Here is a 22,929-nt window from a genome sequence, read left to right as displayed (position 1 = left end):
GTCTGCAGAAGTTAAAATAAAAACCCTGAAAATGCCACACCACACAAAGAGAAATGTGAAACAGAAGACATTACAACTAGCTCAGTTATTGCTCCCATAGTGTAAAGTCTGGAAATCAGCTCTGTAAGTTCTTCATTAACAAGCACAAATGGTGATGGATGACAGGCCAAGCTGACCTGCAGCTGGGAGGGCTTTTGTCCTCAGAGCAGGATCATAGAATCACAAAAGTTGGGAAAGACCTCCAAGATCATCCCATCCAACCGTTCCACCCACCACCAGTATTTCCCCACTAAACCATGTTTCTTGAACACCTCTATGGACAGTGACTCCACCATCTCCCTGAGCAGCCTTTTCCAGTGTCTGACCACTCTTTTGGAAAATAAATGTTTTCTAATGTCCAACCTGAATCTCCCCTGGTGCAGCTTGAGGCCATTCCTTCTCTCCTATCACTGGTCATGCAGAAGAGATCAACACTCACCAGAGTGAGGCCCAAGGTATCATTCCCCTTAACTTAGAAGAAATTTGGCTCCTAGGTGGACAGGGAGCTAATTCTGTGTCCCTGATGCAGCAAGCTTACAGAGGGCTCTGAAACACTCACTTTTATTAATAGCTAGATGTCCCAGGCATTTTTCCTTTTTGGTTCTCACGAGTTATTTTCACTGCACAGCTTCCCATGATCACTCAGTTTTGGGAGCTGATTAGACCAACTGGCGGGACAAATCCCCACAGTTGGAAGAAAAAGAAAAAAAAAAACCCAGAGAATCAAGAGCAATTCTATAAAAAGAGAGGAACATAGACACGGCATTGTGGGTACAAACAAGACTCAAGCACGTATCTGCCTCTCCACTGCCAAGAAAACCTCATTCAGTCACACGGAGTTTTAAATGAAGAAGTTGGTTGAGCATCTTGTGCCACTTGTCACTTTTGATGGCACCTTGTCCTCAAGAAGCCCTCTTGGGAAAGTACTCAAGGTATTACTCAATGGGGAGAACTAGATTTTAGTTCTAGTTCTGTTCAACAGCAACATCTTGGTCCTGGGAAGATCAATAGCAAAGGTATTCTGGATCCTGAACTCAATCCAGGTTGTGGAAATGGCAAATAGTGCACAAAAGAGTATGAGCTACAGTAGTCAACACTCAACAAGACCTCCCAATGGCCTTTGAGGTTAATTTCTTCCAACAATGAGGTATAAAAGGAGCTGGCAGAAGGGTTTTAAACAGCTAGAGTCAAACTTGTACAACACTTGAGTCTTCATAAAGGTCCAACACAGACTTCCTGGAGGTAATGGGGACATATGCACTGAGTTCACACATAACGCTCTCTTGCACTGGTCTGCAGGACCAGATTTTATAAATACACATACCCATGTTTGCACATGCAAAAAGATTCCTATATCCACTGAAATATAGGGGCCATCCTGTATTGTGCAAATCTCTGGAGGATGTGCATGCCAGGTAAATCATTCCAGCCCACACTGAAACACAACTCTTTTGCTGAGACTATAATGCGAAATACTCTGGAACACGCTCCTTAACTCACTGTGTAGGCAGCACAACATAATCACCAATTACATGATTACAGACTATTTTCCACTATTTCTCCCACATTCAGTTCCTACTCTGCATGGTGATCACTCACTGAATGAAAGTTTAACCTTACGCCCCTTCCTTTGTCTTTTTATTGTACAAACCTTGTTCTGAAGGTACATCTATTAACATTCTCAGGGCTTTCTGTTGATCTTGGCCATGGCCTGAGCAGTGACAGATAGAATGCTAACAGCACAGGAAGAAAACCTTCCTGCTTCCATCTCAGGTATCTGGATCCAGATTTGGGTGGGCTTGCTATGAGAATATAAAATCTTCTGAATATTCTCTGTAAAACCTGTATGAGCATATGCAAATCACTTTTTTTTTTTTTTTTTTTTTAATTTCTCTTTCTCCCAAAGCTTTACCAGAGCAAAACACAGATTTACCGGGCTGAAGAATAGACCAGGTTCCTCCAAATTTCATAATTCCCAGCAGTATGAATATTAGAGCTGCTGCTATAAAAGAAGTTTGCTCTAGAAGAAGAATTTTTACCGGGGAAAAAACACTGAGTTTTGACTATCTTTATTTTCAGCCATGTCTGAACATCTCTAAATAAGAAAATTTTAGCTGGGGGTAGAAACTATCAACATGAGATATGTCAGACTGGTGGCTGAGTCTAAAGCAAGTGAGTGATGGTACCTACACACACCAGCACTCAGCCTTGCAGCATGAGATGGTGCCTCCAAAGCAGCTATAAATCCTCTCATCACAGCCCCTGTGGGACAGGCTCTCCACACCCTGGTGACAGAGCATTAAGGCTCTTGGAAAGTGGTGCAACTGGTCTGATGGACTGAAGAACAGTAACACAGAAAGCAAATCTGCCCGGTCTGCTAGACTCTGCTTTCTCCCTGACATATACGACCACAGAACATATATGTGTTTTTCATGTGATGTATGTGCATCTCTGTGAGAAAGGCAGGAGAAACTTCATCTACAACGTTCAAAGCTGATGCTGTTGAAAATGGAAAATGTGAGGATACTCTTTTCATGGTCACTAACAACGCGAATGTTTTAGCAACTCCCTCCACATAGCTGAGTTAAAAAATAACCTTTCTATAAATGCACCACTGTATTCTGAGGTCAAATAAGTCACTCCAAGGCGTTCAGAAAACAATTTGCTATTTATCTTGCCGAAGAAAACAGCTCCCTATTTTTTCCTCGTCTTTTCTTTCCAGGGTTCTAAAACCCCCTGGAGGATAACTATTTTGATAAATTGCATAACAAATTGTATTTCAGGGCTGCACATCTCCGTCACAGAGTATGGAATCAGTGTAAGGCAGCCTGTTTTCATGAGCTATTTTGAGACACGATGGCCAACACTGGCTTTCTCAGAATCCATCAGCACTGCAGGACATGTTTTTTCCCAGGCACGCACATGTACACGCATCGCTGCATGTCTCCCATTGAACCAATAGTTCCCACATACCCCTACTCCAAACAGAAGTTTTTCCTCAAAGAAGAGGACAGTTGAGGAGATGCTCAACTCCAGAAGGCCTGGCAGCAAAAGAGGAAAAAAAAAAAACAAAATCAGCTTGCCCTATGGTGGTTCTTCCAGCTTCAATCTTGATAACTACTGCATCTAGTGACCATCTATGGTCAGGAAAAAAGTAGGTTTACCCTGGGAAGGTCATTTATAATTAACCGAAACCCTTTCCACCTTGGTGTCTAAAGAAAACAAGCATATTCAGCAGAACTGGTCCTTGAGAGTCAAAGTGTGCTATCATAACCTCCTGTTACTTTTGGCAAACAAACCAGTATCACCTACTAGCCCAGGCTCGTCTGTGTACAGCACGGCTGCCAAAAACAGGATGAAGAAAAGGATGACACACTGCTAATCTGTAATCATGCTTGTTCAAAGTGCGAATGGAAAGAACGGGCACCCTTGACCCTGCAGTCCCCTGTTTATCACCGGAGTAAGTGAAGCCGTGGCTGTGGCCAGATAACTTCCATAGCATGAATATGTCTCTGCCCTAGGCAGAGGGCCAAGGAGAGAGCTGTCACTCCTACCTCTTCAGCTCCAGAGCTTCTCAGCTGGGACTGCTGATGACAGCAGCAGCAGGGATGCAGGGACACTGAAACTGGGCTGTATCAGATGACCAACAGCTCCTGCTGCAAGAGAACAGAGAGCAAAACTCACTGTCTGGATTCTGGCTACAGCTCAAGAAGACCTAAAAGAAGTAAAACCCAGGAAGCCATAGAAGAAAAATCCTTCCCTCACCCTTTCTTCCTCCTGCCCAGTCTGGGCAAATGGAAAGAAGTGGGAAGCATCGCCTTGCCCCCTTTGCCCACCAGCACCTCTGTGCTCTGGTAATCACTCTGCTTCGTCTTTGAGATGGCAGAGCTAAGATGCTGCCCGCATGTGCTGCCACGTGCCTTGTGCACAGCACCCTGTGTGAACAGTGCACATCTTGACTGTGCATTGTGGAGATGTGCGTAAATGTCTGTCTGAGTCATGGCTCTGGTGTGATTGACAGCCCTCTGCTCCAGAAGATGCAGAGTGCTTAAGCGGTGGGAGCTTGGTAGGCAAGGATGTTATGTAAGTGCATGGTTATTTTTGTTCAAAGTTTAGTTTTGTGCTCTCGGAGACTAAAAATATATGCATACAAAGCTAAAGGACGCGTTTCCAAAACTTATTAAACAGTCGTGCCCTTTCTCTAATCATCCTCTTCCTATTGTCAGCAACTGCCAACTGCAGAAAGCAAGGCTTCTCCTTTATAACCAGCCTCCTTCTCTGCTTGCTTTCTTCTTCAAGACTACAGGTACACTCGGGACAACACAGAGAAATATAACAGCAATGCTGGTGCAGAGAACAAGCAAACTTATTTTAAGGTGGCCACAGGTTACTGCTGCAGTTCTAAAAGCAGCTCTAAAACCAGACCATGCCCAGGGCCTGGGGCAGCCCCTGTCTTTGAAGACTTCTGCAAAGTGGTAGCACTTGTGATCCAGATGACAAGGACGAAGGCTATTCTGCCAGACAGCTAAGGGCAGCACAAGAGGTTGTGAGGTACCAGGAGAGTAAAGACAGCTTCAGAACTGCCTTATTTTAGCAGAAATCCCTGTTCAGTGCAAGAAGGAAGCTAGTCTCATACAGGTCCGAGCCCTGGTCTCAGGGCAGCATGTAGAGATAGCACGGCAATGTAACACTGCCACTGCCCTGCTCTGCTCGCAGTTTTCCAAGTGATCTTGGATCAGTGCCTTAAGCATAAGTTCACAGATGTCTACTGAAAGGCCTTTCTCGTGCATCAAACAGCAAAAGTCAGGTGCTTTTGTCCCCTCTGTGGGGACTTAGTCTTTCTGTGAGCCTTGCTTCTTTCCTCTGTAAAATTTAGACAGAAGCATGGCCCTATCTCCCTCAAAATCAACAATGCACACACTGGGAAGGGATTGAGGGGCTGGGAGGTGATTAAGAGAGTGGGAGCAGGAGCCCAAATAAAAAGATGTAGCTCAGGCACAAGCTAAGCCTGTGCTTCTGCCCTGTGAAACTTTTCAGACTGAATAAACTGGGTCTGTTATCATTGAGAAGCTTTGAAGAAAAACACTGAACTTCTAGAAGACTGCCTGCTGCTTGTTTAAACTTCAGACAGTTAAATGATAGAGGCTAATTCTGGTGCTCTGCTACACCCAGACATCTATCCCTGCTGGCAGGTCTAATGAGGCTTCAGTCTGCACAAGAAATGGTTATTCATCATCACCTCTCCTTGCCCCTTATGTAAATGTCCTGCTTTGTCTCAGAAGAAAGAAAAAGTCTATAAATAAAGCGTAAGCAGCTATTTTTGGAAAAGAATTTTCTTCCTGGTGTACGTGTCTGTGTGTAAACAATCATCTTCCACATTTCTGTCAGCTCATCTAATCTCTTACATACTGAAGTTGTTTTTTTTTCACTGCCTTGCATCTTTCTCCGTCTCTCCCTGGGATTCTTTCAGAGGTCGGGTCCTTCAAACCCAAATGTGTTTCCTAGCAGTGCCCATCATGGCAAGAGGTCTGCAACAAATGTACGAGGCAAAGTCTGATCCTCAGAGTCATCCATTGATCCCACGTCCTGTAAAGACCTAAATCTTCATCTGTCCAAGTATTTGTGCCTGCATATGCTTTGATTTCACATATCATCATGTCAAAGTATAGAAAATGAAGTTGTAGTTTGGGATGGGTGAGTACCTTAGGGAAGTGAAGGAACAGGATAAAAGGGACAGCAGCTTTATGAGCAGAAAGAAGCTGCTAACAGCAATGGTGAAGCTCTCCACAAGAGACAGCAGCCTCATGTGTGCTGATAAGAGACAGGGTTAAGTGAATGGAACATCACATGCCTGGACTGTTCATAACTCTCCTTCCTACGCAAGCAACAAGCACTAGAGGTGGATAATACAGGAATGTCAATGAAGAGCTAAAAAAAAAAAAAAACAAAAAACAAAAACACAACCACCCTTCCTGTATGCAGTTTTAAACATTCCCAGGAACTCAGAGCTTGTTCTGAAAGTATCCAATTCAAAGCCCAAGGAGGGCTTTTCACTCCAGCTTGTGATAGCTCTGCTTATAGTGCTGGCAGGCAGGCAAAGAGGCTGGAAACACTAAACTGGACTGGGTGCTCATCAAATAACTTTCACCAGAAGCAAAGGACCAGAGGAAGAGGCAGAGAGAACAGAATGAGTCAAATGACAGGTTAGCTAAGAAGGTAGCAAGCACATTATAGAAAAAAAAAGCAAGTGTTTGACATGCTCTGTTCCTTGTGCCTTTATCCCAAACCGCTCACTGCTGCCCAGCGGCACAGACAAGGTTGTACAGACCTTGAGTCCAACAAAAAGTGTTGGTTCCTAGGAAGAACCAACATCATAATTTGTAACTGCTTAGCTGAAATCCCAACCAGATTGAAGACAGCAAGCGTTTTGTCATTGCATTTAGCAGAGGCAGAACTGTGTTCTGTGGGCACCACTTAGCTACACAGAGCATTATTTCATGAAGCCCAGAACTCCCTCTGTTTTTTTACTTTTTAATCCTCTGTTACTTTCCACAGCTCTCTGGAGAGAGCCTCATGTCTAAACCCTTAACATGGGCACAGGAAACTCAGGATCCTTAGACCACCTGATCTCACTAAAGCTTTCTTATTAGTAATTTGTCCCCTTTCAGCCATCTGAAGTTTTGCCTTGGGAACTTTCTCTTCAGTCCCAGCTTATTTTACTTCTCTGTACTTACTAGGACTGAGTACAAGTAGAACATCCTATGGGCAAAACATAGTCCAAACTGGCCCCCATCCAAAGCTTTCACTGGCTTCTTACTGAAAGAACCAATTTTACCTGGGTCGTGACGTGGGGCTTGCAGAAAGTTCAAACCAAGTGTGTGGGATTCTCATGTGAGAGAAACTCAAAGGTCAGAGTTTCTAATTTCCTTGAAACAGCTTTGAAATATTCCACACCAAAAGACCTGTCCTTTGATGTGATGTCTGCTGGAAGCTTCCTCATTGCCTGCCTGGGTAGAGCAGAGACAGCTAGCTTGCCAAAACCATCAGGATTCAGTTCCCAGCTTCCTATTAACCTTAGACAAGTCTGTGGGTTGATTAGCAGATTTTTGGGTCTTGAGGATGCTCAGAACACTGCTATAGGGTTGGTATTAAGACTGTTTTCAGAGAGAGAAGGATGGCCTGGCTACAATTTCCCTTTATTTTCCTCTTTCTCCTCCTCCGCATTCTCTCCTCCTGCTGCTGCTTTTGTGAAAAGGTCTTTACTGTGCCTCAAAGAAAAAGTGCCTCTGATGGCCTTGCTTTCCCCTGACTGCTTGGGGCCATCCAAGAGCCAGTCAGAAGGCTGCTTTTGTCATAAGGAAAGCTTCTTCCAGGCAAAGGAAGGCGATGCCTGAGGCTTCCATATTCACAGCCTTTCTATTTCTGGCTCTCCCTTTTCACAAGGCTTTGTTCACTAAAACCCTGCTCTCCCCAGACACATTATTAGTGAGTATACTTACCTCAGAAGCAGAGTGAATTTGGGGAGGACAGGATGCATGCAATACCACCAATGCCACCCCTAGATCACTCCCCAACCACAAAAATCAACTCTGGCACAGCCCACCCTACCGATGAAGGGCATTTTTGCATCTCCACTTCCAGGGAGTTTGCTAGAAAGGAGGTTCATTAATAGAACGCCTCAAAGGCTTAAATCCTGCTCTGCAGACTCCCATTTTCCTCTTGTGGAAAGTAGAGAGTAATCCTATTTTCAATACATAGAGAGGTAGGCTGTGTTGATACCAAGTCTAAAGCATTTCAAGAAAGGTCACTGGAATAATGTGATGATGCACGAGCTCAGAAAGCCTTAAAGAGCTCCAGGGAAATGACATGAATTGTGAAGGTAAATGTAACAGCCCCAGCCCCTCCTCTGATCCCCAGCAGTAGGATTTCAGCCCAGAGCAGATCTTCCAAACCTGGAATTGCTGCTGACTCCACACAGCAAGTTGGGTGACCCTTCCTTTTCCTCCTACCTTACCCCATGTAGCATCTGCCAACCCTGTTCCCAGCACTTCATTTTGGCTACAGACCTTCACTCCCTTAACCCTGACCCCGATATACATTGCCACTGGTGGTGCTACCAGTCCAGGGAAAGGGTGCTTTGCCATCTCTCGTCTTTCTGATACAGAGAAACTCTGAACATCAGATTTACCCCACGTTATAAGTATCCTGAACTGGGCACCAGCAGTTTTGCCATTTTTTAAATCGTGACAGATGCCAGAAGTAGACAACCATTTTCCCATCCACTGAGACTACAGCTCACCCTTCCACAGATTTTCACCAGTGGCTCTTCTGAACATATCTTTCTGATGCCTCTTGAAGCCTGACAGCATTGGAGCACAGGACTATCTGACACACACATAACCCAAGGTCAAACCAATTATCACACTCCTTGCCCACAGGCACCAAGGCACATTATGTGCCAATCTTACAGCATTCTGCCTGATTCCAGTCAAACACAGGGAGGCTTGTTGTTATTAAACTCAACAAAATTACTAAATAAATAAATAAATAAATACGCACATTTGCTACCTTCCCAGCACTTTCCAGAATAGAGAACGTTTACTACATGGCTCCCTTTCTGAGCTTAAAGCCAGCTGGTCATACAGCTAGAAAATTCTCTACATTGAGTACAATTTTCTCCAAGATCTGGCATGGCAACACTTTGATAAGGTACTGATAATGAGAGCGCGTGGTGGTTTTCGTCAACATGTGAAGTCACACTTTTCCCAGAAAGATACAGTCAGGGCTGTAATCTTGGACAAATCTCCAGGTTTCTAACTACCACAGGCAAGGTCTGATCTGCCCAAATGAATGCACCTTGGTTCTTGTCTTGTTATCCCATCCAGTTATTGCTGTTTAACATTCAGCCCATCTTTTCAGTCCTTCTGATCTGAGCACACACCCATTTCCTCCTCTGGCACCAAGCAGATTAGAAAACACTTGTGTGCTCAAATCACAAATGTGTACCAGTATCACCTGGTCTAATCAGAGTTAGTTCTTCCAGAAATTTCTAACAGGGTAACAATAGTCTTGCCAAAACAGCTCTTAGCTCCCTAAGCACTTGCTAGGAGGCATGGCAAGAACAGGGCTTGCCAGAGCAACAGGAAGTTCTTTCATTCTCACAGAAGCCATTGAACAGTGCTTGGAATATAAGGAACCCAGAGCTGGAGGGCTTCCACAGCCTCCTGGGGCATGCATTTCCCAGCTGCCATGGGTCTTGGCAGATCTCTGTGTTACACCCAAGTTCTGTTTCTCCTCCATTCTCTCCTCCAATCTCACCTTGGAAATGCAGCGTGAAAACAGAATTCCCTTTCTCCAAATATTTTTTTTCCTATCTTTCTCAGCAGATTTGCTCTTAGCCAGTCACCCTCTGGACAGAGAGAGGAAGAAGACACACAGTTTCTTAGAGAAGACTTCTCATTTAACTATGCATGTGTTTAATTCCCAGCATAGCTCCATCCTCATATGGAGCATCACTTTATCTTCAGATGGAAGACAGGCCACAGAACATCTGCTGGCTAGTCCCAGGTAGGAGAGGACCTCCTCCTGAGCATAGTCCAACCAAAGCAACAAGCTCAGGGAAAACACAGACAGATGGAAGCAGTCTGGTAGGAATCATTATTCATGAGCAGCTTCTACTGAGGAACAGAACTAGGACTGAATTTCTCTTTTGGGGCTGTTTGCACTTTCTGTTGGGGTCAAAAGCCTCAGAGGGGAATTAGTAGTCACGTGACTGCAGTCATGTCATCCCCTTGTTTCCATGCAGTCAGGAGGCTGCCAGGGGAAAGGAAGGCAAAGACAAGCGTCCCAGCAGGATGCTTTAACCCTTGCTCCCTGCCAGCAGGCACACCTTGCAGAAGATGCAGTGGAGTTGGTGATTTCCCATCTCTTGCCAATCAAGCAGAGTGGAGAAAGGCAACTACATGACTGAAAGCACTTCTCCCTCCCTCTCTAGGCATCTACCGATGGTGGAAGAGGCAAGATGGAGATGAGAGTAACTTCTCCTTGGAAAGCTAGGGGATTCAAATATATGCCAAATACAACCTGAAGAAAAGCTGTCTTTGGATTTACCTCAGGAAGACATTCTTCGGCGTTGCACAGCACCTCCATAAACAGGGATGTTTCACTCTTGGTGGGAGGACTAGAGAGAGAAGAAAGAGAAGCATATCAGGAGAAAGCTTTGTATCAGTACTATGCTCCAGCTGCAGACAAAGGCCTTTTAGAGACAAGATGGTGGTGGCTAAAGGATGCCAGAAGATCTCCTTCATTATCTTCTTCACCTGTGAAAAGTGAGACTGGCACCTCCTCCTAGGGCTGCAAGAATGAGCCCCATAAAGGTGATGACAAAGTAAAACTTCCTGTTTCAACTTGATCTGTAGCCAGAACTGCCTTAGTGACCACTTGATCCTACCAGATTGTGAAGTTCCTCTGGATTTGTATGTTAAGGACAGCCTTGACATAGCACTGGTCATGTTTCTATGGATTAGGATTCCGCCTCTTCCACAGACAGCATGAGGGAAGATAAGACATTTTAAAGCAAACAAGATATACATGCAAACCTTGGTCTGTAAGAAAGATCCAGCCTCCAAACTATGACATTTATCTGCAGAAGAACCAGAATTTCACTTATATATCTGCTAATCTACCAAACAATCACATAATGCTTTGTTGAATGAGAACTTCTGCTTCTTTGCACCTCTGACATGGTTTTCTACATGATGTTTTAATTTTTTTTTGTTTCCTTTCCTCATTTCATTTCCTCTTTAAATTCCAAGACAGCTGCCTGTGTGCAAGGACAGCAGCTGTTTTATTCCTGGAGTTAGTATGCAGTTACTGGACAGATAAACACTGGGCTTTCTGCAGGAAGCTCAACTTTCCTTCTTTCCTGATTTGTTGTTGTTTTCCTCAGGCTGAAACTAATATCTACTTAGAGAAAAACAGGCATTTGGGGTTTTGTCTATGGAAAGAAAGAGTTCACTCTGTCGGGAGCAACGTGTGTCCTTTCAGAAACAGAAATAATTTCCCTCTTAGATTTCAGTAAGATATTTTTGCCATGTTATGAATCCAAACATTTCATAGAATCATGCAGGCACTGAAACAACAGAGAGGCTTCACTGAACTACAGAAGAGCAAATGGGATCACAGCTAGCCTCTGCACTAAGAGCACAGCTTCTAAAGAGAAGCCTTTTCTGCAAAGCCCACTGTGCCCACAGATCTGCTGGCACAAGAGGAGCACAGAAAGGGGTTGGACTGCAGTACATGTTTTGGCATCAAACAGCACCTCACATCACAGCTGCTGAAGCTTAGTAAGTCACTCGCAGAACCACAGCACTTCCTACTTCCACACATAAAAAGAACAAGATCCTTTCTCAAAATTAAGGGTTTGTGTTTTGGACCAGCAGAACCGCAGGGTATGGAGCTTGCACACGTAGCAGGGCTCTTGGTGAGCCCAAGGGCTGTTTCACAGCAGCGCTGGAAAGCAGCATTGTGCTTTTGTTGCCACAGGCCTACTCGAAGCAGAACAGATGCTGTGACAAAACTCATTTTTTTGCAACCAGGAGCCTCAGTTAAGTCCACACATCCTCAAAAGAAGTGTTGAAACCTCAGGAGTGTGGATTCAGTAGTGAGTTAAGCTTCTAAAACTGTGAAGCTCCCCAGCTCTGGCTACATTTACCCGTAGCCTTGCTCCACAGGCTGCTGTAAGGAAGGGAGGGCAGACGCAGCTGTGCTGCTGAGGCCTACATGGCTCCTCGGGGTGCTGTGGGAGACTCGTGCTGCTACTGAAAGGTGCCATACAGACTCACAGCCTCTAACAGAGCAGCCCCCTGCCTTTTTCTGTATGCTTAAAGGGTAGCCTCTCCCATTTCAGCTCTGGCAAACCTCTTCCCTATCCCACCTCAGGTTTTTGTAACCACCAAGTGGGTAGAGAATGTCCTCCAGTCGAGGAGGACAAAAAAACTGCCCATGCCAGTGTTAGCAGCCTGCTCTACCCCTTCCAAAGCACCTTCAAATCACCCCTTCAAACAGCTACTGAAAGGCCAACGCTTCTCAAGCGTCAGCAGCTCTGGTAAACCTAACCATCGCCTACACTGGCAGAGCCTGTTGTGCTGGACAGCGAGGTACCTCTACAGGATCTGCCCAAAGACAGCATACAAGCAGTTGGCATGGCCAAATAACAAAGCAGCAAGCACTTGTGTTTGGGCATGCACAGTGACCTGAAGAAATAAAAGCCCCAGGAGAAAATGGGGAGAAAAGAAAGAAGAAGAGCAAGGGTGGAGCCTCAGCATCCACCCTGCTCCACCCTGGAACCAGTGAGTGCTGCCTGCTCCTGTGCAGGGCAAGAGCCCAGTGCTGGGCCTGCCAACCACTAGTGCCTGCAAATCTGGTGTCCAGACAAAAATGGCAATGGGTTTGGTTTGGGCACTGAGCTTTTCCAAAAAAAACCCCACAACCACTGAGTGAACATGCTTTTGATCGTACATTGCTGTGTTGGTTTTCTGCTTGTTTTTAATAGGACCTGGGTGTTCTTTTCCTTCCAGTTTCTGAACCTTCCATTTACTTTAGTTTTTCAAGCTTTCCTCTGAAAAAAAAAATAAATAAAGAGGCTGGAAATGTTCCTTTTCAAGTATAAGGCAGCTGAGACTCTTTGACAAAGATGACTCCAGCTGCTGGGATTCTAAGGACAGTCTAGAAATGATGAATCTCCTAATAAAATCATCAGAACTGGCAAATCCATACTTCCCTCGAACAGCTATGATTTCTTTGCCTGTGGGAATCACTGTGTTGAAACGCCTATGAAATTCCTGCCATGTCATTGAATTTGCATGCATTTCTTTTTGGTTCCTTCCTTCTTCAGCCCTCTTCCCCTGCCAGAGTGCAGACATTCCTGAAAATCAGCTAACCACACTCCCATACTTTACAGCCTGAAGACCTTGAAACCAATGAGCCTTGAAGAGTAATTGTAGCATTACGGGCACCAAATGAAGCTGAATTATGCAGCATTTAGTGGATGCTGCTTAGTGGATTGGTTTGGGGGGAAGTGTTATATAATTGAATTTTAAAAGGTTAAAAAAGAATTCAGCTGACACTGCCTGTTGGAAAACAGTGTAAAGGTGCAGAATACAGCCCTCTCTGTGCTGAGGCCAGGTTGGGAAGGGTCTGGCACTGTATATGAGCTATAGGTAGCAAGTGAAGTGGCAGGTTGAGTTTCTCATGGGTTTGACAGTGCTGTTTGTGTGGCAGAAGCCTTTTACCCTCTGACACTTATTGCTATGGCAGAGCTGAGGGGCAGGAGTGGCTCTAGCTACACCACACGAGCATAGTGCACTTCGTCCAGAAGGTCAGCTGAAACTGGAGGAAAAAAAGTTCCCTAAATGACACAGCAATTCTAGAAAAAGCTTGTGCTGTTTTCCACCCCATTAGCAAAAAATATGACCCTGTCCTTGCAAACCTGTACTCAGAAAGAACTCACTTTGCAGAAGGTACTACACCTCTGCTTGGAGGAAGGAGAGCAAGGGCTCAGACACAGCATTATCATATCAGTAAGACCTTTTCCATGTAGACAAATAGAGCCTGGGCCCTGTCCCAGAACGCAAACAGACCTGAGGGAGATAACAGATGAGGGAAGGGAGGTGTTAGAATCTTTCTTTTTTTTTTTTCCCACGGCCATACATTTGTCTAGCTCTTATGTACCATCCAAAAGAAAAGCAACAGTAACAGAACTGATGAAGCCAACACAGCTGCTCCACAACGTGGTACATGTTCAGCAGTCACTAGAGGTGTGTGTTCAGCAGTCACCAACCATCCCTGCATGCATTCACGTGAGGTGCACTTCTGCACATTTTACAGAAGGAATTCAGTATTATTATCTCTGTTCTTCACAAGTAGAAATTAAGTTGAAATTAAGCATTAATTAAGAAATGAATGTAGAAGATAAGCAGCTTGCTCAAGCTCACACAGGAAATGGGTAAGGAATAAAGAATGGGAAATAGGTGTTGTCCTGACTGTGCCATCACATGGCTGTGGCTTCCTACCAACACTTTAGCATTGCACAGGTCCTGGAAAACAAAATGTTTTGAAGTCCTTATTCATCATATTCTGGTGTTTGTTCATGGGCAGTACCTTGAGAGAAGGTAGGAAGAATGCAGAGGAAAGCCTATTTAGGACCTCACCTGTGCTTCACCTTGCTTTTCAGTCCCCTTGCTGTAAACTTGGAGGACTGGCAGTGGGACTGATGGCAGAGAGAGAAGCAGGAGCTCTGCTGGGCTGATCAAGAACTGCCTGTGCAGCAACACCACGTGGGCATCCGTGAAGGGCCTGGCATTCCCAGCAGGGAAAGGTGCTCACCCCTCACAGCGCACTGCAGATGTCCCTGCATGTGCCTGCTGAGGAGCACTGGCACACAACCCAGCAGGATGCTGCTCTGACACTGACTCACCCCACAGGTTCGGGCAACTCGCTTCTTCCTCCTTCCTGACTCCCCACACGGGCAGAGCACCGAGCACCAGGGCTTGCTCCATGTCAGAATGAAGCAAGAGTCTGGGGGAGGCAGGGGCCAGGAGGGAGGCACAGTGACAGTCTGACAGAGGAATGCGTGACCATGCCCTGCAAGGCTGCAGGCATTTCCTGATCTCCAGATTCTGCCAGCCTCACCGCTGCTGAACTCTCATTGCAGAACACAGGCACCAGCCCCACCATGCCTGGAGATAGAGATGGGGGGGTGCCCAGAGGAAGCAGCCACCCGCAAACCTGCCTGGGTGCAGCTGAGGCTTTTGGTTACCTTTTGGCTTGCCACTCGCTGCTCGGTGTTTAAACACAGGTGTCCGCTGCTGTTGACACTGAGTAATAAATGGACATTTTTTCCATTGGAAAGAATCTCAAGAATTTCCCAGTTCTCTTTTTATTCCTTTTTCCTCTTGCGTCTTCCTAAGGAGGCTGTTACTGCAGGGAGCAGGGCAGCCAACGTGGGTGTGACAGCACTCAGCTGTGCCCTTGGGTCTTATTTTTATATCAGCCCCTGCACTCCTTCCTCAGGACACAGCCATCCTTTAAATTGAAGCCTTCCTTCCTTTCCACACTCCCAGCTTGTGTTTGATGATTTCTGCTCCATTCCGTGGATTGCAAATCAATACCCCTGAATGGAGGTAGCAGACACCTCCAGGGCTCAATTACCCCTCCTCTTTCCTATGGCACTCAAACCAGTTAGTTTATTTTCCCAAGATAAACCAGACTGCCATACTCTGGTATGTCCCAGAGAACATAAGGCAGATCCCACAAACCCCCAAACTCTGCCAGCACCACGGTCTATGAGGAAATCCTTACCAGGAGTCAGAGTAGCCCAACAACCCCACATACACCTGAGGGTATATCTTCTGCAAACACAAGATGCCGAGGTGTTTCTATGCACCAGTTTGGCCCTCATATGCATTTGCTATCATCTTCTCCCCATGCTTCTTGGACTTGGTTGGAAAAACAAGCACATCTCCAGTCCCCCTGCTCGTGCTCATGCCTGAGAGCTTCCCAGGGGACAGCAGCAGTGCCAGTAAGTATGCACCAGCCCTACCATAAGGTGCTCTAAAAACATGAATGTGTTATTTTCCTGCAAGGCTACATGGAAAAAAAAAGAAAAAAAACACAAAAAAAAAACATACACACACACACCAAAAAAAAAAAAAAAAAAAAGCAACAAACCCTCATTGCAATGCAGTGTTGTCCTCTCTGGACAGCTGGACAGCTCTGCTTGTGGGCTGCAGAATTTTGGTGGCATGCCCAGCACAGCGGGAGGGTTTGAGGTCTGTCCGGGAGGAGACAAACCTCCATGCTGGAAACTTGTGGTCCAAAAGTCATAAATTATCCTTTTACCTCCCGGGTATATTCTGACAACCTCCCTCGGCCCCCTGACTGCTCCATTCACATCCCCAGGGAACACAGGAACATCCCTCTCATCCCCAGGGAGGGAACAATGGGAGGAGGTAAAGGGAGGGGACAGGTTCTGAACAAAAGAAGAACAAGGTCAAACCACAGGTGAGCCGCTACCACTTCATGAGGAAAGAAATAGGTAATAAGGTTGGTTAGCAACCAGCAAACGAGCCATGGCATTCACCCTCCTCAGCCTGCAGAGGCTATAAGCAGCCTTTCATCCATGCCCTCGTCCTCCTCCTCCGCCACCGCCTCCCACCAGTCCTGCCCATTTATGATACAGGCTTATGACAAAACAACTTATTAAAGGAATTACACAACTGAGCTTCTAACCCTTTCCATGCTGGATTTTTCCAAAGCTTTATGCTTATCAAGTAATCGTGCTCGATACACAAGCTACCTGTCACAAGCTCAGCGTTTTTTTTTCTAATGAGGCCTCAGCTCTTAAATTGCTTGCATGTTTTGTCGAGAAAGCTCAGTCACATGGGTGCAAAGGTAATCCAGGAAAAATATTGTCAGCACACCTCATCCTGGGGGTTGGTACCAGCTCAGGACCAGCACCTTAGGAGGTCATTTGGTGGCAGGACATCTTTATGCTGGCATCAAACTCATGTGCTATGTGGGAGCCCACGTGCTTGGTGGTCTGGGATTGTTCGGGGAGCCCACATGATGGTCAAAGAGCCTGTGCAGCCCTGCTGCCTTCTGAGATGCCTCTGGGCACTGGAGTTGGACATGGGTCCAGGAGCCACTGGAGTATCATCCTCTTGTACACTGCCCAAATTTGGACTGGAAAGATGAGCGGCAGTCTGAAAATATGAAGGGATAAGTAGAAGTCCTGAATACAGGTGTGTGTAGGTTTGTGCAAGGCAGGCCAGCCCCTTTGCAGGCAAATGGGATCAGGCAGAAGATGCAAACCAGCCTGGAGCCAAGTGCTAGGTATTACCGGGGCTTCGACATGAGCTTACACTCATCTCTGAAGAGTCCTGATCTGTTCGTGCTTCTCTGAAAGGAAGAACTGCACCTTAAATTTTTTTTCACTTTCCCTCGACCGTACTGCCACTGCTTACCTTGGTCTTGCAGTTGCTGCTCTGCCAAGTCACAAGTGGGTAGGGAGGGCGGCCATGGGCTCACCCTGCAGAGACCATCCTCTCAGCATTATCTACAGGAAAAATAAAACTTAAAAAAACCAAAAAAGCACAAAAAATGACCCTCTGCCACAGCTCACTGGGTCATGTCACCCAGCTTCAAATCTTCTGGCAGACAGCACCCCCAGCAATAGCCAGCAGGCTCCTCCAAGCATCTCCGCACACTGGTGATACGTACTGCAGCATATAAAATGTATATCTCCTTATAATTAGGAGTGCTCAGGGTGGTGACTCAGACATTCCAGTCAGCTTTTTTCTCATTGTCGGTGTGTGAACTGTAACTTTAGTCATTTTTTCCAGTGACTTTGGACTTTAAAAACAGTAATTAGCCAAGTTAGCTTGTTATCAGCTCCTGCCAGTAACACATCTTTGCCATGGTCCCTCACTCTGCTTCGGTCACAGAGAAAACTTTGGCAGTCAGTTTTCAAGGCTGACATTTGTCTGGAGGAGTGAGGCAGCTGAGCAAGGAAAACGAGCCCTAAACCTGCAAACACTTCCACGCATCCTCATGTTAAGAATTCAAATAGTTTCATTGAAGTAAGTCCAGGCTGGGTCTTTATATAGCATAGTAAATAGCAGGCAAGACATGAACTAAAACTTTAGAGGCATCATTTTCTCACTTCTCTTTCTATTAATGGCCATGCAGGCATCAACTTACACAAAGTGAAAATACCATCCTTGCTAATGATGCTTCTCCTACTGTGTTTTCACAGTGCCTTTCATCTGCTCTGCTCAGAGAGCATTTCACTGTGCATAGACCAGCACGTACTGCTGCATCTGCAGCTGGCTGCAAAGCAAGTGGCAATCTGTTACTCACCACTGCTCATGGGTCTTTATCCTACAAAATGCTTCAAGAGGTGTTACAAAGCCTGCATTCAGGAAGGGAACAGAGGAAACTGCTGTTTCCTTTGCCATGCTGCTGGTCCTCACGTATTCTTCCCTGGTGGGACATCTGCTACCACCGGTTGCAAGGTTCTGGCAAAGGAGAAATCACAGAAAGATTCAAATGCAGCCAGACTGCACAGGTGAGCCATCACTGACAGCATCTGGGCTGGAATGTATGGGAACAGAAAAATGCTCAAGAGATATACTAACGCCAGCCACATTTTCATATGAGAAATCAGAATGGAAAGAGCAACTCTTCCTGAATCATACAGGCCATGAATTCCTGCTAAGCAGACGCTGTTTGTCTGTCATTTCTTATGATGCACACAGAAAGACAACGGTGTGGTCAAAGGCACATCTATAGCCGGAGGTTTCCCCGAAAGGGAACCCATGTGTGGAAGCAAGGGAACAGCCAGAATCAGGCTGTCCATCAGTGCCAAAGCCAAAAGACAGGAAAAGTTCATCGCAGAAATCATAGAATGGCTTGGGTTGGAAGGGACCCAGCCACAGGCAGGGCTGCCAACTGCTAAATCAAGTACTGAGCACATGTCCAGCATTCAGCATGGGATTAAGTCTCTCTAAAGTCAATGGGATCTAGTGCAGACTTCAGTATGAGTGTGCTCTTACCATCTTGTTTCCACATTCTTACCATATTACTCTCACTCTTCCCAGTCCCAGTTTTGTGGGTGTTTTTTTCTCCGTTTCATTTTATTTCACAAACACTCTATTGGTTTGTGTGCGTGTTTTTTTGTTTTGTTTTGTTTTGTTTTGTTTTTTTTGTGGTGATCAAGGAACATGAAATTTACATGGCCAAATTCAACACATATACATAGGTCATCCTCTTCATGCTACAGAAACAGAGGCCTTGACACACGAAGACACAAATCCTGTAAGACAGGAGCACAGGGGAAATGAGGGGTGAGGTTCAGCTTCAGTTACCTGAGAGCCAGGCATGCAAACCACCTGGTTATCTAAATCTCTTTATTTAGAGCCGGAGGACCTCCAAGAAGTCATTCTTTCCAGATAGGCTATTAACATGAATCATCTTCTGGAGATGTTTACCTCCTCTGTGGAGTACAGGAAGAGACGAAACAATTATCTCAGGCTAGACTCTCAGGCTTTAATTAAGATGAAGGCAGCTGTGTGTGATGAGCCCAGTGCCAGGACATGAGGTGCTGCTGGTGCTTGCAGCTGGGAGCTTTTCTCTGTCCTCCTGTGCAAAACTCAAAGAAAGTATCTCTCCAGAGTGATTCTTGATTTTTTTTTTCTTATCAAGCATCCTCAAACTTGACAGCTATTTCATCCAAACTCTTCTGTAGACAGGTGCCTGTAGTTTGTGAGGAGAGAAAGGTACAGAAATCTGGAAAGCACTGACCACTCACTTCTGTTAGATGCTGTATTTCACAGATGTGGCCAAAATATTTTGCAGAGGTCAGTAGTAGTTACAGAGATTTAGGTGTTCTGATGAAAAAAGGCAGAATCATAGAGAAATCCTTTACCCCTGCAGCAGCAACAGACACTACTGGGAGAAACCAGGGAAGACACTGCTGGCAGCGCACACTGGGAGAACGTGGTCTTTCCAAAATACACGGGGCAATGCAGAAAGGCCCTTGGAAGGGCCAGAACACCCTGGGTGTGCTCAGTGGCACACAGCAAGGCTGTCTGCACCCCATAGAAACACCTGCAAGCCCTTCCCTTCGGTGCAAACAGATACCCAGAGCAGGCCCCACTGGGAACTGATATCTTAGCACTGCACATTTTGACAAACCCCATTTTAGCTCAGCTGAATGTCCCACAGAGAGACAGGTCACAAGATTCAAAACTACAAAGCTCCCTTGTCTTGGTGCAGAGGATCATAATCCCAGTGCAGATCAGCCTTGCTGCTGAGGCAGACAGACCCCAGCAAAACCCTTGCTCCCACCTGCAGAGTGGGTTTGTGTACAAAAAAACCTTCTCCAACACCTGCTGCAACCCCCACGCCTCACCCCTCCTGCGGAGGTGTCAAAGGTAATGCTGGAGCATTAAGGGATTAAAGCAATTGCTTAGAAGGCAGTGTGGATGGTGACAAGCTTCTGAGGCATGGGAGGAGGGAAGAGGGGGCTGAGTGGCAAATCCTGCGAGCACACTGCTCTCTGCGTGCTGCAAAGGGTTTTCCTACACAAGGTTATTTGCAAGGGTGTTTACTGTTTGCAAGTGCCGCAGCTTCCATGGATGCCTGGCTCCAGCCAGCTCACCCCCACACCACAGGACACTGGGAGGGCACCATCCCATCTCCAAGCAGGCGCTGGTTGGAAGGGGTCCGTCATCACCCCACAGGCAGCAGCCAAAGCAAAGCTGCCAGCCACAGCACTAGCAGCCACCCCCATGGAAAAGAGTCGTCAAACACAGTGCAGGAAGGCCTATGCTTGGCAAATATTTGTCGAGTTGATTGCAGCCCGCCTGGCTCAGGCTGCTGGATGCAGACAACCTGTGAGGAAGATTTTCAAACACCTGAAATTCCTCCACCCTCCTTTCTTCCATGAGCGCAGCTTGCAGCCAACTTCACCTTTGCAGAACTGAGAGCATCAGGTTGTGGAGCCTGCAGGAGCAGCAGCTTGCAGCAGAGCCATGGGTCTGGCCATGCAGCTCCCAGCAAACCCAACAGCCACACAGAAACCCAAAGCATGGGATGCCTGGGAGAGTGGTGCTTGCTGCAGGGAATGCTGTGGGAAATACCTGCCCACCAAGCTCACTGGCTGCAGAAAAAAGAAGGAAGTGTTGAAAATAAAAGTAAGGCTGCTGTGACATTTTCATGCGTGGCTTCTGACATCCTCTCCCTCTCGCACACTTGACTTCCTTGCTTATTTTTATCAGATGAAGCTGATGGTCTCTTCTACAGTAACAGTGCGGTTACAGTGCTGGCAGTGAACAAGTGCTCAGTGCATGTTTCCTTTGTGGCTTCCCTCCCCGCTCAGTGCTCCCACCCCTCAAGTCTCTCAGAATAGTGTGTTTGACATTGTCATCCTTCACTTGTGACTGGGCCTCTCCTGCCAGTGCAGCAGTGTTGGGCCTGAAACCGCTTTGCTCCCGACTACAAACAACGCTCATAAGCTTTCATTTTTTGTTATGACCACCTCACTTGTCCTGAACAGGTACCATGCAGCCACTACACCATGTTTAGCCATCAGATGAGATTTTCCTCCCATTCCAGTGATGGGAAGAGCCAGCCTGGCTGACACCCTCTGGAAGGGCCCCAGGGAACAACCATGGGAATTAAATTCCTTGTCCCCAGCTTCTGCAAACTCCACACACAGCAGTATGAATGGGAAGGAGGAAGCCTAGGTCATCCTCACTTGGCTATGGGATGGTGACACTGGTTCTCCCACTCACAAAGGCAAGGAGGAACATGGTCACAGCAGAGCAGCACCTGCAGCAAGGAGCTGCATTGGATAGTCATTACCCTCTACATGCCCTAGTGACAGCAAATTATCTTTGTTGTCCTGCAGAGCAATAATTACACCTACCCGCACCCAGATAACAAAAGTTCACCTATTCAGTGTGTCTCAGGTGAGTACATGTTCCAATAAAATAAAAAGTGGATACACACCAAAAATAACAAGTGTTTGGGAGGGGGAACAGAGTGAGCTAAGCAGGACAGCAGTACACAACTTGCTGTATCACCACTTGCAATTGTAGGGCAAAGTTGTGAGAACAAACACATGAAGTTTAAATGACAGCCAAAGGTACTGCTTTTGGTGGGAGGGATGAGGGTAAGAACAAATAAATTGCTATATATGCAATGAGAAGTCCTTACACCACCCACAATGGTGCCCTCAGGGTGACTCAGGGCCACCCGCTGCATCACCAAATAATTTTAATTTGTTGATGTAAGCTCCAGTTTGACCATAACAGATGGATCCAAGGACCAGAAAAGACACAGACATCTGGATCTGGTCCTGGACAACTTGCTCCATAAGGCCCTGCTTGAGAAGGGTTGAACCAGCTGATCTCCTGAAGCCCCTTCTCACCTCAACCATTTTGTGAATTAGAGGTCTGAGACCAGTACCTCATCCTAGAAGTGCTGCAGCTTCTTCTACATGAAGAAAAGAACTATACTCATGGAAGAGAAGAAACCAAGGCACACCTTAACTAGAGGCTGATTCAAGAACAGGAGAGTCAACCTCCACCCACACTGCATTTTTTTCTATAGCATAAAATATCCACAAGGGTTGAGAAAAATAAAATTCATCTTTGAACTGTTCACATTGAACGTGCTCTCAGTTCAAGAATTAAATCTGAGAGCCATTAGCATATTTTAACCATCCATCTCATTTACATAGGCAAGATCAGAGCCTGTTACTTGCCAAATTATAGGAACTTTTCTCCAGGTATCTGAAAGATATGAGTATTCCATGGCATTTGCTTATCACATCATTTCAGGTGATGATTTAATCCTATTAAGTATACAGCTTGAATTAATGAATCCTAGTGTGGTCAGATTTCTACACCAAACAGGTTCAGAACCACAATGCAGTTCAAATGCAGTTTCTTCTAGATCTTCCTCTGATAGCACTGCAAACTGAAGCATGCAACTACAAGTACACTGCAAAGCATAACTGATTGCTCCAAAGCTGTCCTCTAGACCCAGAATGGCCAAAGCAGACAACATACATAGGTTGGCTGAAGCCCTGACAGCATACAAGGCAAGACATCTTCACACTTGTTGCTCAGGGAACTGTACTACTACTAAGCATAGCTAAGAATAGCTGCAGCTCTTCATGATTGCAACTTCATGCTCTGCAGGGTTAAGTCAGGACATTAGATATGAATTATAGATATAAATGTATAACCTTTATAGTTATAAAGATATGAAGTTATAAAGATAACTAAAAAGAAATTTTGGGTTAGAGAAATTGAACATTTC

General features: G+C 45.9%; 1 long non-coding RNA gene across 1 annotated transcript; it reads right to left on the bottom strand.

The window, feature by feature from the left end:
• Positions 1–748: 748 nt before the first annotated feature.
• On the bottom strand, positions 749–11,224 carry LOC116232359 (uncharacterized). The gene is made up of 3 exons (XR_004167677.2): positions 10,150–11,224; positions 3,594–3,695; positions 749–3,080 (listed from the first exon to the last, which is right to left on the bottom strand). It is a non-coding gene; the product is annotated as an uncharacterized LOC116232359 (long non-coding RNA).
• Between the last annotated feature and the right edge of the window lie 11,705 nt (positions 11,225–22,929).

The sequence above is a fragment of the Phasianus colchicus genome, chromosome 2, assembly GCF_987193195.1.
Source record: "Phasianus colchicus chromosome 2, bPhaCol1.hap1.1, whole genome shotgun sequence".
NCBI classification, from domain to species: domain Eukaryota; kingdom Metazoa; phylum Chordata; class Aves; order Galliformes; family Phasianidae; genus Phasianus; species Phasianus colchicus.
This window is presented reverse-complemented; position numbering and strand designations above follow the sequence as displayed.